The sequence below is a fragment of the Dendrobates tinctorius genome, unplaced genomic scaffold (genome assembly GCF_039654945.1).
Source record: "Dendrobates tinctorius isolate UK_male_01 unplaced genomic scaffold, ASM3965494v1 ptg000086l, whole genome shotgun sequence".
Taxonomy (NCBI): Eukaryota; Metazoa; Chordata; class Amphibia; order Anura; family Dendrobatidae; genus Dendrobates; species Dendrobates tinctorius.
The window spans coordinates 31,487,028-31,503,506 of record NW_027361754.1 but is presented as its reverse complement, the minus strand read 5'-3'; the positions used below and the strand labels follow the sequence as shown (position 1 = coordinate 31,503,506).

General features: G+C 49.7%; 1 pseudogene; it reads left to right on the top strand.

Moving 5' to 3' along the window:
* LOC141098101 (nicotinamide N-methyltransferase-like) overlaps window positions 1–16,479 on the top strand; it is a 44,814-nt pseudogene that overhangs the window by 14,878 nt on the left and 13,457 nt on the right.

Sequence of the window (16,479 nt, the reverse complement as noted above, 5' to 3'; positions counted from 1 at the left end):
TGCAATGTGATGGGGTTTTGTCTAGGGCGCAACGTCGGGAGTTTAGAAGGCGTAATAAGCTGTGTTTTTTCTGTGGAGACGCCTCTCATACTATTTCTGTCTGCCCTAAACGAGAGAAACGTTTTGCACACACATTTTCTGTGGGCAGTATACAACCTAAGTTACTTTTGGCAATTACTCTGATCTGCTCCTTGTCCACATTTTCCAATAAGGCTTTTGTGGATTCAGGAGCAGCTCTGAATCTAATGGATTTGGACTTTGCTAAACGTTGTGGTTTGTCCATGATGCCTCTGCAGACGCCCATTCCTTTGAGGGGTATTGATGCCACTCCTTTGGCGGAGAATAAACCTCAGTTTTGGACCCAGGTGATAATGCGAGTTGCCCCAGACCACCAAGAAAATTGTAAATTTTTGGTGCTGCATAATTTGCATGATACTATTGTTCTGGGGTTCCCCTGGTTGCAAACTCATAACCCAGTTTTGGATTAGAAATCTGTGTCTGTGGTGAGTTGGGGTTGTCAGTGTGTTCTTAGGGATGCTCCTGTTTTCTCCATCTCTCCTCAGTCTCATGATATTCCTGATTATCTGGCTGATTTCTCTGATGTTTTTAGTGAGAGTAAGTCTGCGTTTTTGCCTCCTCATAGGAGTTATGACTGTGCAATTGAGTTGATGCCTGGGTGTAAATTTCCCAAGGGTCGACTTTTCAACTTATCTGTACCCGAACATGATGCTATGTGATCCTATATTAAGGAGTCGTTGGAGAAGGGTCATATTAGACCATCCTTGTCACCATTAGGCGCTGTTTTTTTTTTGTTGCCAAGAAAGATGGTTCATTAAGACTGTGTATTGATTATCGTTCCCTTAACAAGATGACGGTTAAATATCAGTACCAGTTACCTCTGATGTCTGATTTATTCTCCAGAGTTAAGATTGCCTGCTGGTTTACTAAGCTTGACCTCAGGGGGGCTTATAATCTTATTCTCATCAAGCATGGGGATGAATGGAAGACGGCGTTTAATACTCCCGGAGGGACATTTTGAGTACCTGGTGATGCCTTTTGGGCTCTCTAATGCCCCTTCTGTCTTCCAGTCCTTTATGAATGATATTTTCTGAGACTTTGTGGATAAGTTTTTGATAATCTATCTGGATGATATTTTGATCTTTTCTAGTGATTGGGATTCCCATGTGGAACATGTCCGGACTGTGTTCCGGATTTTGAGGGAGAATTCCCTGTTTGTTAAGTAATCGAAGTGCCTCTTTGGTGTACAGAGGATTTGATTTTTGGGATTTATCTTGTCTACATCGACTATTGAAATGGACCTGGCCAAGGTACAGGCCATTTATGATTGGGTTCAGCCTAATTCTTTGAAGGCTCTCCAGGAGTTTTGGGGTTTTTCTAATTTCTATCGTAAATTTATAGGTAATTTTTCTAGTATTGTCAAACCACTGACTGATCTGACCAAGAAGGGAGCTGATGTGCTGAATTGGTCTCCTGATGCTGTCTCAGCATTTCAGGAGCTTAAGCGGAGATTTACTTCAGCTCCAGTTTTACGGCAACCTGATGTCTCACTTCCATTTCAAGTGGAGGTGGACGCTTCTGAGATTGGTGCAGGAGCTGTGTTGTCCCAAAAAGACCCTGTGACTTCTAAGATGAATCCCTGTGCCTTCTTTTCTCGAAAGCTTTCCCCATCTGAGTGCAACTATGACGTGGGGAATCGGGAATTGTTGGTCATGAAATGGGCATTTGAGGAGTGGAGACATTGGTTGGAGGGAGCTAGACATCAATTTGTGGTCCTCACCGATCACAAGAATCTGATTTATCTGGAGTCGGCCAAACGCTTGAATCCTAGACAGGCTAGATGGGCCTTGTTTTTCACGCGTTTTAATTTTGTGGTCTCTTTTCTTCCAGGCACTAAGAATGTTAAGGCAGACGCCCTTTCTAGGAGTTTCTTTGCTGATTCTCTTAATGTGACCGAGCCTACTACTATCCTAGGTGAGGGGGTAGTTCTTTCTGCCATTTCGCCCGATTTGAGACGCGCCCTGGAGGAATTTCAGGAGGATAAACCTGAGCGTTGCCCTTTGGGAAGATTGTATGTTCCTGACCAGTGAAGAAAGAGAGTGATGTCTGAAGTGAAGTGGCTGGTCATCCGGGTATTTTTGGTACCAGAGATTTGGTGAGTCGGTCGTTTTGGTGGCCTGTCTTATCTCATGATGTCAGGAATTTTGTACAGTGCTGTGGGACTTGTTCTCGGTCTAAACTCTGTTCTCATTCTAGTGAGTTGCTGATGCCCCTGCCGGTGCCCAAGAGGCCATGGACCCATATCTCAATGGATTTTATTTCTTATCTTCCTGTCTCTCAGAGAATGACTGTTATCTGGGTGATATGTGATAGATTTTCGAAGATGGTCCATCTTGTACCACTCCCAAAGTTGCCATCTTCCACTGAGTTGGTGCCCTTGTTTTGATAACAGGTGGTTCGGTTACACAGGATTCCTGAGAACATTGTGTCTGATAGACGGGTCCAGTTTGTTTCCAGATTCTGGAAAGCCTTTTGTTCCAATCTGGGAGTTCAGTTATCCTTCTCCTCCGCGTTTCATCCCCAGACCAATGGGCAGACTGAGAGAAGAAAACAGACCCTGGAGTCTTATTTAAGATGTTTCATATCTGCTGATCAAGATGATTGGGTCTCATTTTTGCCCTTGGCCGAATTTGCGCTGAACAATAGAGCTAGTTCTGCCACTCTGATGTCACCCTTTTTCTGTAATTTTGGGTTTCATCCTCGATTCTCATCAGGGCAAGTGGAATCTTCGTCCTGCCCAGGTGTGGACACTGTGGTTGTGAGAATGCAGCAGATATGGGACCAAGTGGTGGATAAGTTGTCACTCTCTCAGGAAAAGGCCCAGCGTTTTTCCAACCGGCGCAGGACCATTGGTCCCTGGTTTAAAGTGCGTGATATGGTTTGGCTGTCGTCTAAGAATATTCCTATGAAGGTTGCATCTCCAAAGTTTAAGCCAAGATTTATTGGACCTTATAAGATTTTGGAGATTCTTAATCCTGATTCTTTTCAATTGGCTCTTCCAGTTACGTTCAAAATCCATAACGTATTTCCCAAGTCACTGTTGAAGAGGTTTGTTGAGCCAGTAGTTCCTGTGGCGGCACCTCCTGATCCTGTATTGGTTAAAGGCAATGTGGAATATGAGGTAGAGAAAATATTGGATGCTCGTTTGGTTAGACGGAGACTCCAGTATTTGGTCAAATGGAAGGGTTATGGCCAGGAGGATAATTCTTGGGTCTCTGCCTCTGATATTCATGCCAATAAATTGGTTCGTGCTTTTCACAGGGCCCATCCTGATCGGCCTGGTGGCATTGATGACGGTTCGGTGACCCCTCCTCAAGGGGGAGTACTGTCATGAACTCGTTTTCTGCTCCACCAGCTGAGAATTCCCCTTCCGTTCTCCCTCTGGTGGTGACAGGAGGTAGTGCGGTTGGTTTAAGTGGTAGTGATCTGCCACCTGATGAGGAAGATAACGATTGGATCTCTGGAGTATCAGACTGGATATAAGACAGCCGACGCCCTATCCGGGTGCTGGTGATTCAGTTTGCTTCTCAGATCCTGGACTTCAGCTCTCTTCCAGTCTTCACAAGTTAAGTTTGTTTTTTGCTAATGTTCACACTTGCGCTTGTTGGTCAATTCAGTTTGTTGTGTAATCAGCCTGCCCCTGCTGGGGCTATGCTGAAATTCCACTCCTATTAATCAGTATTTGCCAATCTGCTTTTTGTCCCTTATTAGATTGGCCTCTTTTTTGCTCTGTCTCAGAATATTTCAGAGTGCTGATATAGGTTTAGAAGTCTAGTGACTTCAGGGTTAATTTTGCTATCAAAAGTGTTGGACAATATTTTTGTAGGTTGTTTTTGGCAGATTGCAGACAGTGTCTTTCCATTTCTGTCCTTTTTAGTTTGCCGGGCCTCATTGTTTGCTCAGCCTATTTTTCCTGCCTTTATTTGTATTTTCATCTTGTTTCACTGTCAATACATGTGGGGGGCTATCTTTCCTTTGGGGTCTGCTCTGGGGCAGTTAGTTTTCCTCTTTTCCTGCTTTAGGCTTATGTAGTTCTCCGGTTGTGACGAGGCATCTAGGACCAACGTAGGAATGCTCCACGACTGCTGCTAGTTGTGCGGTTAAGATCAGGGATCTGCAATCTGCATAGTTACCAACTTCTCTGGTTTTCTGAGACTTAGCTTGTTGTCTTTTTTTCCTCCTCAGTTTCCCATTCATAACAGAGAATTCTCCCGGGAGTTTTTTCCGTGATTAGTAATTCCAAAATTTCTGCAATCACTCGACTTTCCGTCTGTTCTTGTATCAATCTCATTTCCTCTTGCGGAGAGTCTGGACTGTCTTACTGAGACTGAAATATATATGAAGATTGAAAAATACCCCAACAGTGTATACTGGTGTACGCTTCAAATACATTACCTTTTTCTACTTTTTAGATTCTTGTCTAATCCATACTGAGGCTGTGAGTGTCTTTGTCGGCCTCCGGAAATATACACAGATTTTTAATGTTTAAAGTATGCTATATATACCTGGTATCCAGTGATACTGTACCCTTTCTCAACTTTCTACAATCTTGTCGAATCCATACTGGGCCTGAGACTGTCTGAGTATGCCTCCTGATTAGAGATGAGCGATATTTGAGTCAAACTGCCAAGTTCAAATTCAAGCTGTTTTGGGCAGTGTTCGAGCCATTCGGCGAACTCGAACACTTTGCTTTAAATTCGGCTGTTCGAGATTCCGTTCGAGAACGGTTCATTCACCAAAAGCGTAACTTTATTTTCACATTTATAATGGTTTTCAATGTTAATAGACAGTTTCATGGCATAGTAGCGGTGTCTGGTAGCCAGCGGTGTAGTACACCTGTCAAGGAGCTACACCGTGTGTGTTTCTAATAATCTTTTACCGCATCTTGTCCAGAAAATTCTTTTGGGCCTTGTAGCACTGTCTGCTACTCAGCAGAGGAGCCCACCCATGAACCTAGCTATGCCGCCTGTTTATGTAAGCACTGTCTGCTACTCAGCAGAGTTGCCCACCCGTGAACCAAGCTATGCCGCCTGTTTATGTAAGAACTGTGTGATACTCAGCAGAGGAGCCCAGCTGTTACAGCACCTGTGGTTTGGACACTTAATTTTTGCACATTCTTTCTGGAATGCCGGTTAGGCCTAATTTCGGAATTCCGGTTGACCTGCACTTACTGGGAAATCCTCGTGCGCGGGGAAGAATTGGAATCCCACATCCCCATCCTAATGGGGTTCAGCGGGTTATCCGCACCTGTAAGCGACACACGCTGGTCCTTTCAGTGTAGCGCGCGTGTAGCCCCGGACATGTAAGGGCATGACAGACCTGTTATTGCTCGATTTCGCGTGCCAGAGCCTCGCGTGTCTCTATAGTAAGCCGGACGCGGACCACGGGGGCATGCCGGAGTCTCGTTCGTTAACGGAATTAAGCTGACAAATCGCTAGCACAACTAAAAACGGCCATGCACCACCACCCACAGAATCGAGAAAGCTTGCAATCTGTCCATCTTTTCCATGGCTGGCAAAGCTGAGGTTGCCCGTGTGGAGTCCAATTAAGCCGCAGGCTCCACTCCTTGTGGCGGTGCCCTTCTGGACATTCCTTTAAGGTTCAGCTTTGCAACCATACTGCCCCCGTAAACCAAACACTTTGCCTTCATGGACACTGTTCGAGGGTTGTGGGAATAACACCGCCCGATCGGCAGTTGGCATAATTTATGGTGGGAAGTCCGACGGTATATGGTGGTCTTCGATTTTAGAACTTTAGAATTTTTTTTGTATTTTAGATTTTTATTCCATCCTTTCTTGACTATACAAGGGCATGACATGCCTATATCTGTGTCTCCTCCTCCTTCTTTTACTCCTCCACCTCTTTTCTATATGTAGTTGCTCTTTTCCATATGTTATTTGTGTCTTCTGAGCATTTTTCTGCTTTGGGACACCTTTTAAGGTGTTTTGTATGTGTTTTCTATATGTTTGCATGTGTTTGTGTTTGCCTGCCATTGTTTTCATTGGGGTTCGACGGTGTTCGTGGAACGTTCGACAAACATTCGACGAACTTGCCTTCTGTTCGACGAACCGAATCGAACTCAAACACTAGCGGGGTGGCGCAACACTACTCCTGATATATAGACGTACATTTTTAATGTTTTAACTATGCTTATAAATACCTGGTATCTGGTGATACTGTTCCCCTTTCTGCCAGAAAGTCATCCTCCACCCACCACTCTAAGTGTATCATTGACAACTGGAACATTGGCCTACATGTGTGATTATTTCTTGCGGATCTTCTTTTTATATTGTGGTGTGATCCATCCTGAGCATGTGAGAGTCTGTGGGTTAGGCTAAGTGCACACGTACCGGAACTCTCGCGGAAATTACCGATCTGTAGCATCGCTTGGAGAACTGATTGACAGGTTGGTCACACTCGTCAAACATAGTGTTTGACGAGTGTGACCAACTTTTTACTACTGAGGCCGCCTATGCAGCATCAGTAGTAAAATATAGAATGTAAAAAAAAATAAAAAACGGTGTTATTCTTACCCTCCGATGTCCCGCGCATCCGTTCCCAGTAATTCTTTGCGAAAATGCCCGCGATGACGTCAGTTCTCGCGGGATCGCGACGTCTCGCGGTTATTCGCGATGACGTCGCACGAATGACCGCGAGACTTTGCGATCCCGCGAGAACGGACGTCATCGCGAGCATTTTCGCAAAGGACTACTGGGACCGGAGCGTGAAGAGAAGCGGGAAGGCTGCGCGGGACGTCGGAGGGTGAGAATAACAATATTTTTTATTTTAAATTCTATATTTTACAGGGATATGGTACCCAAAGCCCGGAGGACAGTCTCCTCTCCTCCGGACCGTGGGTACCATCCGCAATTGTTCTGCTTACTTTCCGCATGGTGTGCACAGCCACATGCGGGAAATAAGCGGAACAATGCATTCCTATGGGTGCGGGATCGCCGCGATTCCGCAAATTAATGAGCATGCTGCGGTTTTTACCGCGAAGCGATTCCGCCACGGTAAAAACCGCAGCATTAGCACAGCATTGCGGAATCCCATAGGAATGCATGGGATGCTTATTTTTCGCGTTTTCGCGGCAAAATCGCGCGGTTAAAACCGCCGCGGAAACGCGAAAAAAATGTGAACTCAGCCTATCTCCTGCAATTTATATGTAGATTTAAAAATTACCCCAACACTGTAGACAGCTCTACGCTTGTGATACATTACCCATTTACTGGTTTTTATATTCTGGTCTAATCCAAACTGACCAAGTGAGAGTCTGTTTCTGACTCTGGAAATAAATACTGAGATTGACAATGACCCCTACACTGTATACAGCTGTACGCTTCAGATCCATTACTGTTTTATGGCTTTTTATATTGTGTTGTAATGCATACTGAGCCTGAGAGCGTCTGTGTCTGCCTCCTGAAATATATACGAATATGCAAATAAAGTCTGTGGAGCCTCATTTAAGAGTCTCAAACATGGGACTAGCCAGATCTTCCTCCAGGGAAGGACCCAGCCAAGGAGTGGCTCCTTTCGGAAACCACCATTACCACCATATTAAGTGGCCCTTTAAGTCAATATCCAGCTCTTTACGAGTTTACAGATATGACAAGGGAATTACCAAGGCCAGGTATCCATCCACAGACAGCTGTTTCAGGGTGTTGCCCCTCATCAGTGTGGAGTAGAATTCTGGCTAGGTGGGAGAAATATATACGGAGATTTAGAATGTTTAAATTATACTATATATACCTGCTATCTGATGATACTGTACCCTTTTTCTACTTTTTATATTCTTGTCTAATCCGTACTGAGCCTGTGAGCGTCTGTGTGACTCATGAAATATATAGGGAGATTGACAATTATCCTTTGACTGTATAGAGTTGTACGCTTCTGATACAGTACCATATATCTGATGTTATTTTGGGTACATTTTGTCCAAAATTTGGAAGTATAGTGGAAGAGGCTGCGGACGTGGGTGTGGGGGGGCCAGCTGGTACTGATGGTGGTGGTGCATCTTCTGGTAGTGGCAAAAGCACAATAGCAGCTAAGGCAGGAGGTGTTGAGCCGGCATCATGGTCTGGCTCCGGAAGGCCTGGAAGGCTACCTATTCTGGGAGTAGGTTAACCGCTTTTAAAGCCGGAGCATCAGAAACTGGTTTTGTCTTTCATTGCGGAAACAGACTCCAGATAATATGCCCTCCTCTTCTGAAGTTTCAAAAAATGCAAGCACTGAGTCGTCAAGTGTTGGCTCCTGGACAGGAAGAACCCCATTCCTTGTGTCCTTCACCCCCACCAAAAGTGAATGATGCAGCAGGCCACACTTCACATTAGTCTATGTAGCTCTTTCTCCCATACCATGCCTGGGTTATCAAGTCAAATCATGAATTCCCCAGTCCAAGATGAATCTGACATGGAGTGTGGGTCGCCAGCCAGGGCAGTGGGGTTAATCAGTACCAGGCCGGTGTCTCAGAGGGATGTGTCACGGTGGTGATGACCCGGTCCTTGGCCCTGGGCGTCCATGCAAAGGGGTGAATAACGGTTATAGGTGAATGATACGTGGCGCCACCTGTGGTTTCTGATCAGATTGACCAGCGTTGCAGTGTCGCTTCTCTGGGACAGATGTGGTGCAGCTAAGATGTAGAAGCCGTAGTCGCAGGGCAGATGAAAAAGTTGGTAGATGGTGTGCAGGATGTAGCAGAGCAGTGCGCCAGGCACAGGAGAAAGAGGACAGACACAGTTGTGCAATTCCTTTACCTGTACTTGGTAAGTGCCATCCAGGACCCAGAGAACAGATGGAGGAGTTGGTCAGCCTGGAAGCAAATTAGGAATTCTCTCTCTGCAGATAGGTAGTGTGGCATCCATTCTAGCGATTATCTGAGGTTCTCGCAGTACTGAGTTCACTGAAGTGCCCCCTGTTGACTTTCTTTTGGAACGTTCTCATATGGCAGGCAACCGTAGCCTTTTCCTTCTGGCTCACACACGTCACTGCTGGGGCCTCCGAGCCTTAGTTTGGAACAGAGCATTTACAGCTGCTACTTCCTCCGGTTTCTGCTGCAGGACCGTCAGTGTCCCTACAAACTCGGAGACTGGAATCTGGACCATGCGCTCCAGCTAGGTGGGAGCCTTAACTCTGCTCATCCTCCAGCTCCCCTTCTCACGTCCACACACTTCCCCTTCCCTTCACAGACTGCCCTAACTTCCCTCCTCCTGACCACAGAGAGCAGCTCCTCAGCAGTCAGGTTCAGAGCTCTCCCTGCTGGCCTGGAGTGGGAACTGTGTTGTGTGTTGGTTTAACTGCTAGAGAGATCCTTGATTGCTCCCAAGCATGACATCACACTCCCTAGGAGTAAGGTAATGCCACTGTGGCAACCGTACTCCTGTGGGCGCCACAAGTGCACTGATGCCCAGCCACTGCTAGATGATTCTGCTGGTACATTGACCCAGACCACTACATTCCCCTCGCACTCTACACAGCCAGAATCTGACACTGATGAAACTCAGGTTCCCCTTCCCGCATACTATACCACCTTACAGAGGAAGGTGCAGATGAAAGTGCAGGTTCCTTGAGCAGGTGGGGGGCATACTCATGGGCGACGACACTGGCACAGGGCCCCTCATAGTACACAAAAGTGTCTCTGCTGGTGGAAAAGTGTCTCTGCTGGTGGGAGGGGAGGGCCCACCACCCCCACCCCACCCGCCATCAGACACACCGCCATACAATGAGGGGCCCTGTGCCAGTGCCGTCGCCAACGAGTGGGCCCCCCCTGCTTGCTCAGGATCACAGCACTTGCAAAGTTGAAATACTTACCTCTCCCTGCTCCACCGCCGTGACGTCTTCCGCGTTTCCTGACAGTGACATTCTGATCAGAGAGCACGATAACATCACGTCTGTACGCCCTCTGCCTAAACAGTCCAAGTGCAGAGAGATGGAAGATGGGGGCGACGAAGAGTCCAGAGTACAGGGATTCCCAAGTGAGGAGACTTATTTAATTGTTTTAAAGGTTGGGAGCAATTTTTGGGGAGCACTATACTCTGGAGAATGATATATGGGGCCCACCATACACTGGAGCATTCCAAAGGTGGACATCAGACACTGGAGCAGCATTTACAGGGCCCATTATACACTGGAGCTTTAGAAATGGGGCCCATTATATATGGAGCATTATTTGGGCCCATAAGACAGTGGAGCTTCATCCATGGTGACCAACATATACTGTAGCATTATGTGGAGCTCATCATATACTGTATCGAACATTATATAGGACCAATGATTCTGTATGGAGAAATATATGGGCCTCATTACTCTGTAGGGCGCACTATGCGGTGGCCATAATACTATATGGAGTAATATACTTGTCGTGCCCGCCGCCATTCCCCCAGCACCGGTTCCCCCCGCAGCTGCTACTTACCCAGCCCGTCGCGTGCCGCCTCCTCCTCCTCTCTTCAGCTCACGCGCGCCTCCCCCCTCCTCCTGCTCACGCGCGCCTCGCCTCCCTGGTCTCCCGACGGCCGCGTACCCGCGACCTAGTGCGCATGTGCGTACCCGCCGCCGTTCCCCCAGCACCGGGTCCCCCCGCGGCTGCTACTTACCTGGCCCGTCTCGTGCCGCCGCCTCCTCCTCTCTTCAGCTCACGCGCGCCTCCCCCCTCCTCCTGCTCACGCGCGCCTTGTCTCCATGGTCTCCCAACGGCTGCTGGCCCGCACATGCGCATTAGGTTGCGGGTGCTCGGCCATTGGGTTGTTTAACCCTGTGGTGGGCGGCGACCGATTAGTGGTCAGCCAATCGCCCGCCAGCAGGGGATATATCAGGCGTCTCCCATAAGGGGAGGACGCCTGATTATTGTGTGCCTACCTGCTCTAATTTGGCCGCCTATAGCTTGTCTATAGGTGATCCATGTCTCGTGCACTTCCTAGTCTCAGTCTTGCCGTCCCTGCCACTGTTGTCCTGTCTCCCTGCCTGTCCTCTGTCCTGTCTGTCCGGGTGCCACTGCCTACGTTCCCCGGTACCCTGTCTCTGTTCTGTCCTCCAGCGTCTGCTCAGTTCCCTGTCCTGTACTCCTGCCACTGTCTGTCTGCCATCCGTGCTTTCTCCTCTCTCCTCCTGCACAGAGTCCCGTCCCTTTGTAAACCTCTGAAGCCTGTAGTCATTCCAGTCTCTCGAGCCGCCCCTCTAGGTTCCAGCTGTCACGGTGTCTGACCCTCGTGGACCTGCCCCTAACGGTCCCTGTATAGGAGTCAGCATCACCTGGTGCGCTTGTTCCGGGGGCCTCAGTTCCGCGACCCAGAGGGTCCACTCTCGGACGCAGTCCATACCCCTGAAGCATCACAGTATAATCAGGCCATGGACCCCGCTGGAGCCGCGTCCACTACGCAAAAAGAATTACTTTTTTGCGGGAAAACCAGACCCGCATTATGTCCTTTATGAAGTCCATGGACTCCCGGCTTTCTGCCCTTCAAACTGCCGACCCAGGGCATGCTCCCATATTAGCAGGTCTCCAGCAGGAGCTAGCGCAGCAGCGCGACGCCCAGTCCCACATCTTAAACTACATGGTGTCCGTCGATGACCGCCTACTGTCCTTACAGTCCTCGGCGGCTGCCTCGGTCCAACCCCAGGATCCAGCTTCTCACCCCCCACCTCGCCTGGGAAAACCCCCCAGGTATAGCGGGGATCCTAAGCTATGCCGGGGCTTCCTGAACCAGTGCAGACTGCACTTTGAGCTGTTACCCCAGCAATACCCCTCTGACCGTGCCAAGGTGGCGTTTATCATGTCCCACCTTGAGGGAGAGGCTTTGGGCTGGGTGAATCCTTTGTGGGAGAGGGATGATCCTGTGGTCTCTAGTAGCCAAAATTTTCTTGACACGTTCCGCAAGGTGTTTGATGAGCCTGGGCGGTTGGCTTCTACTACTGAGGCTCTGTTTAACCTACGTCTGGGTTCGCTCACCGTGGGACAGTATACCATCCGCTTCCGGACACTGTCTTCGGAACTCGGGTGGAATAATGAGACCCAGGTGGGAGCCTTCTGGAGGGGCCTTTCTGGCAAAATAAAGGATGAGCTTGCTGGTCGGGATAACCCCACCACTCTAGAGGACCTCATATCCCTTTCTACCCGTATTGATCTCCGGTTCCTAGAGCGTTCTCGCGAAGCAGCCAGGGAGAAGAGACCCTTTAGGCTCTATCAAGCCCCTATTCCATGTTCCTCAGCACCCTCTACCAGTTCCGCCCCTGAGCCCTTGCAGGTTGACCGTCTAAGATTGTCAGAGCAATGGCGCAGGGAGAGGATGACGAAGGGCCTTTGTATTGCGGCGGAGCCAATCATTTTCTACGGACCTGTCCTGTGAGACCGGGAAACGCCTCCACCTAGGCCAGGTAAGAGAGGCCTCCCTAGGTGACCCTAATTCCTCTCTGCCCCTTACCATTTCTGCTTTGATTATGCTAGGTCGGGAGCGTAGATCTGTGGAGGCGTATGTGGACTCGGGTGCGGCTGGTAATTTCATTCGGCTAGAGGTGGTGGACAAGTTCCAGATTCCGGTGGTTACCTTGGAAAACCCATGTGCGATTTCCTCTGTGGATGGCAGACCACTTCCGGAACTAATCACTATGGTTACTGCCGAAGTGGAATTCCGAGTGGGAGCTCTTCATCAGGAGATGATAGCTTTCTATGTCCTCCCCAACTTGTCTCACGCCGTTCTCCTTGGCTTACCCTGGCTCAGGTTGCATGAACCGGTTCTGGACTGGCGCTCTGGGGAGATTCTGCGCTGGGGCCATACTTGCCAGGAGAGCTGTCTGTTGTCGGTGGTCCGTCCTCACCCGCCTCAGGAGCCAGTCGACCTTTCAGGACTCCCGGCTCCGTATCACACGTATGCCGACGTCTTCAGTAAGAAGGAAGCAGATTCCTTGCCGCCACACCGGTTTTTTGACTGTCCCATCGAGTTGATTCCAGGAGCCACCCCCCTAGGGGGAGAATGTACCCCCTGTCTCCAGCAGAAACCTCGGCCATGACAGAGTACATTCAGGAAAATTTGGCCAAGGGTTTCATCCAAAAATCTTCTTCTCCTGCTGGCGCGGGCTTTTTCTTTGTCCGGAAGAAAGACGGATCCCTCAGGCCATGCATTGATTATCGAGTGCTGAACAATATCACTGTTAAAAATCAGTATCCTCTTCCGCTGATCCCAGAGCTCTTCGACCGGCTGAGGGGGACCGGCTCTTTACCAAACTGGATCTGCGAGGAGCCTATAATTTGATCCGAATCCGCACTGGGGACGAGTGAAAAACGGCTTTCAATACTCGCGATGGCCATTATGAATATTTGGTCATGCCGTTTGGACTCTGCAATGCCCCGGCAGTCTTCCAGGAATTCGTCAAAGAGGTTTTTTGGGATTTACTGTACTCCTGTGTTGTGGTGTACCTAGATGATATTCCCATCTTCTCACCTGATCTATCCTCGCATCGAAGAAGTGTTCGCCTGGTCTTGCAACGCCTTTGGGAGAATCATCTCTATGCGAAATTGGAGAAATGCTTGGTTGAGCAAACCTCGTTGCCTTTCCTGGGCTACATTATCACTGATTCCGGTCTGGAGATGGATCCCTAGAAGCTCTCTGCCGTCCTCAAATGGCCTCATCCTGTCGGTGTGAAAGCCATTCAGCGCTTCCTGGGAGTCGCAAATTATTACAGACAGTTTATTCCCCACTTTTCCTCTGTGACCAAGCCCATCACGGCCCTGACCCGTAAAGGAACTAAATCGAACTCCTGGCCTCCTGAGGCAGAAGACACCTTCCTTGCTTTGAAATGCTCCTTTGCGTCTGCACCAGTCTTGCATCGCCCTGTAGCCAGCAGGCCCTTCATCCTAGAGGTGGATGCCTCCTCCACCGGGGCTGGGGCTGTACTTTCCCAGCGGGCATCATCCGGATGTCTGGTTCCCTGTGGGTTTTTTTCCAAATCCTTTTCCTCTGCTGAATGTAACTACTCAATCGGAGATTGGGAGTTGCTCGCTATAAAGATGGCGCTGGAGGAATGGCGATATCTGCTCGAGGGGGCGGTTCATCCCTTTATTATTTTCACTGACCACAAAAACTTAGCCTATCTTTAGTCCGCTCAAAGACTCAACGCCAGGCAAGCTAGATGGTCACTGTACTTTTCCCGCTTCGATTTCCAGCTCCATTTTCGACCCGGGAATAGGAACACCAAGGCGGATGCCCTCTCTAGGTCTCAGCAATCACCAGAATTGGAGGAGGATCCATCATATGTCATTGAGCCTACGAAAATCATCACCGTGGCTCCCGTGAGCTTCTCTACCCTTCCGCCCGGCAGAACCTTCGTTCCACAGAGCAGAAGACTGGAGGTGCTACGTTGGGGGCACTCGTCTAAGATTGGAGGACACGTCGGGATCAAAAAGACCCGCTTGCTTCTCTTCCGCTACTATTGGTGGCCCTCTCTTCGGCAGAACGTGAAAGATTTTGTAGCATCCTGTACTACTTGTGCGCAGAACAAGGTGCCTAGGAATCTGCCCGCTGGTCTTCTTCACCCACTACCTGTTCCAGAGGCGCCTTGGCGGCAAATTGCCATGGATTTCGTGACAGATCTGCCTTCCTCTGCTGGGTGTACTACTATCCTTGTGGTAGTAGATCACTTCTCCAAGATGTCCCATTTCATCCCATTACCCGACTTGCCTTCGGCTCCTAAGTTGGCCGAGATCTTCGTCCATCAGATCTTCAAGCTGCATGGACTCCCTCAACGGATCGTATCCGATCGAGGTGTGCAGTTTACCTCTCGTTTCTGGAGGGCCCTCTGTCGGCTCATGGGTACATCTTTGGATTTCTCCTCCGCCTACCACCCTCAGACCAACGGGTAAGTGGAACGAGTCAATCAAGTTCTGACGTCGTTCCTGCGTCACTTTTCCAATGCCCACCAGGACAACTGGGTCTCACTTCTTCCCTGGGCAGAATTCGCACACAATAATCATCCTAATGAGTCCACCTCCAAGTCACCGTTTTTTGTGGTTACAGGTCAGAACCCTGGCGTCCCGCTGCCCATTTCCACGTCTTCGGGGGTTCCTGCAGCAGATGCTCTCGACGCTGACTTTTCGCAAGTCTGGAAAGAGACCAGGGAGGCTCTCGTGAACTCCAGTGCCCGGATGAAGAAACATGCAGACAAAAGACGGAGAGACCTTCCACCTTATCATCCAGGTGACAAAGTCTGGCTTTCAACCAAACACATCCATCTGAAAGTCCCCTCGTACAAGTTGAGCCCTCGGTACATCGGGCCGTTTGAAGTACTTGGACGCATTAACGATGCTGCATACAAATAGAGATTTCCAGCTTCACTCCGGGTTCCTAACGCCTTCCATGTCTCGCTCCTTAAACCTGTCATTCTCAATCGGTTCCGTCCTGCTCCTATCTCTTCTCAGCCAATGGGGGACGATAACGTCTTTGAAATTAAAGACATTCTGGCCATGAAAAGAGTCAAGGGAAGAACCTTCTTCCTTATCGATTGGAAGGGATTTGGTCCCGAGGAGAGGTCCTGGGAACCTCGGGAGAATGTAAATGCCCCACAAATTCTGAAAAAGTTTTTAGCCAATCTCAGAAGGGGGAGATGTAAGGAGGGGGGTACTGTAACAGCGGCAGTCGTGCCCGCCGCCGTTCCCCCAGCACCGGGTCCCCCCGCTGCTGCTACTTACCCGGCCCGTCGCGTGCCGCTGCCTCCTCCTCTCTTCAGCTCACGCGCGCCTCCCCCCTCCTCCTGCTCACGCATGCCTTGCCTCCCTGGTCTCCCGACGGCTGCTGGCCCGCACATGCGCACTAGGTCGCGGGCGCGCGGCCGTCGGGTTGTTTAACCCTGTGGTGGGCTTAGACCGATTAGCGGTCAGTCAATCGACCACCAGCAGGGGATATATCAGGTGTCTCCCATAAGGAGAGGACGCCTGATTATTGTGTGCCTACCTGCTCTAATTTGGCCGCCTATAGCTTGTCTATAGGTCTTCCTTGTCTTGTGCACTTCCTAGTCTCAGTCTTGCAGTCCCTGCCACTGTTGTTGTCCTGTCTCCCTGCCCGTCCTCTGTCCTGTCTGTCCGGGTGCCACTGCCTACATTCCCCGGTACCCTGTCTCTGTTCCGTCCTCCAGTGTCTGCTCAGTTCCCTGTCCTGTACTCCTGCCACTGTCTGTCTGCCGTCCGTGCTTTCTCCTCTCTCCTCCTGCACGGAGTCCCGTCCCTTTGTAAACCTCTGAAGCCTGTAGTCATTCCAGTCCCTCGAGCCGCCCCTCAAGGTTACAGCTGTCGCGGTTTCTGACCCCCGTGGACCTGCCCCTAACGGTCCCTGTATAGGGGTCGGCTTCACCTGGTGCGCTCGTCCCGGGGGCCTCAGTTCCGCGCCCCAGAGGGTCCACTCTCGGACGCAGTCCATACCC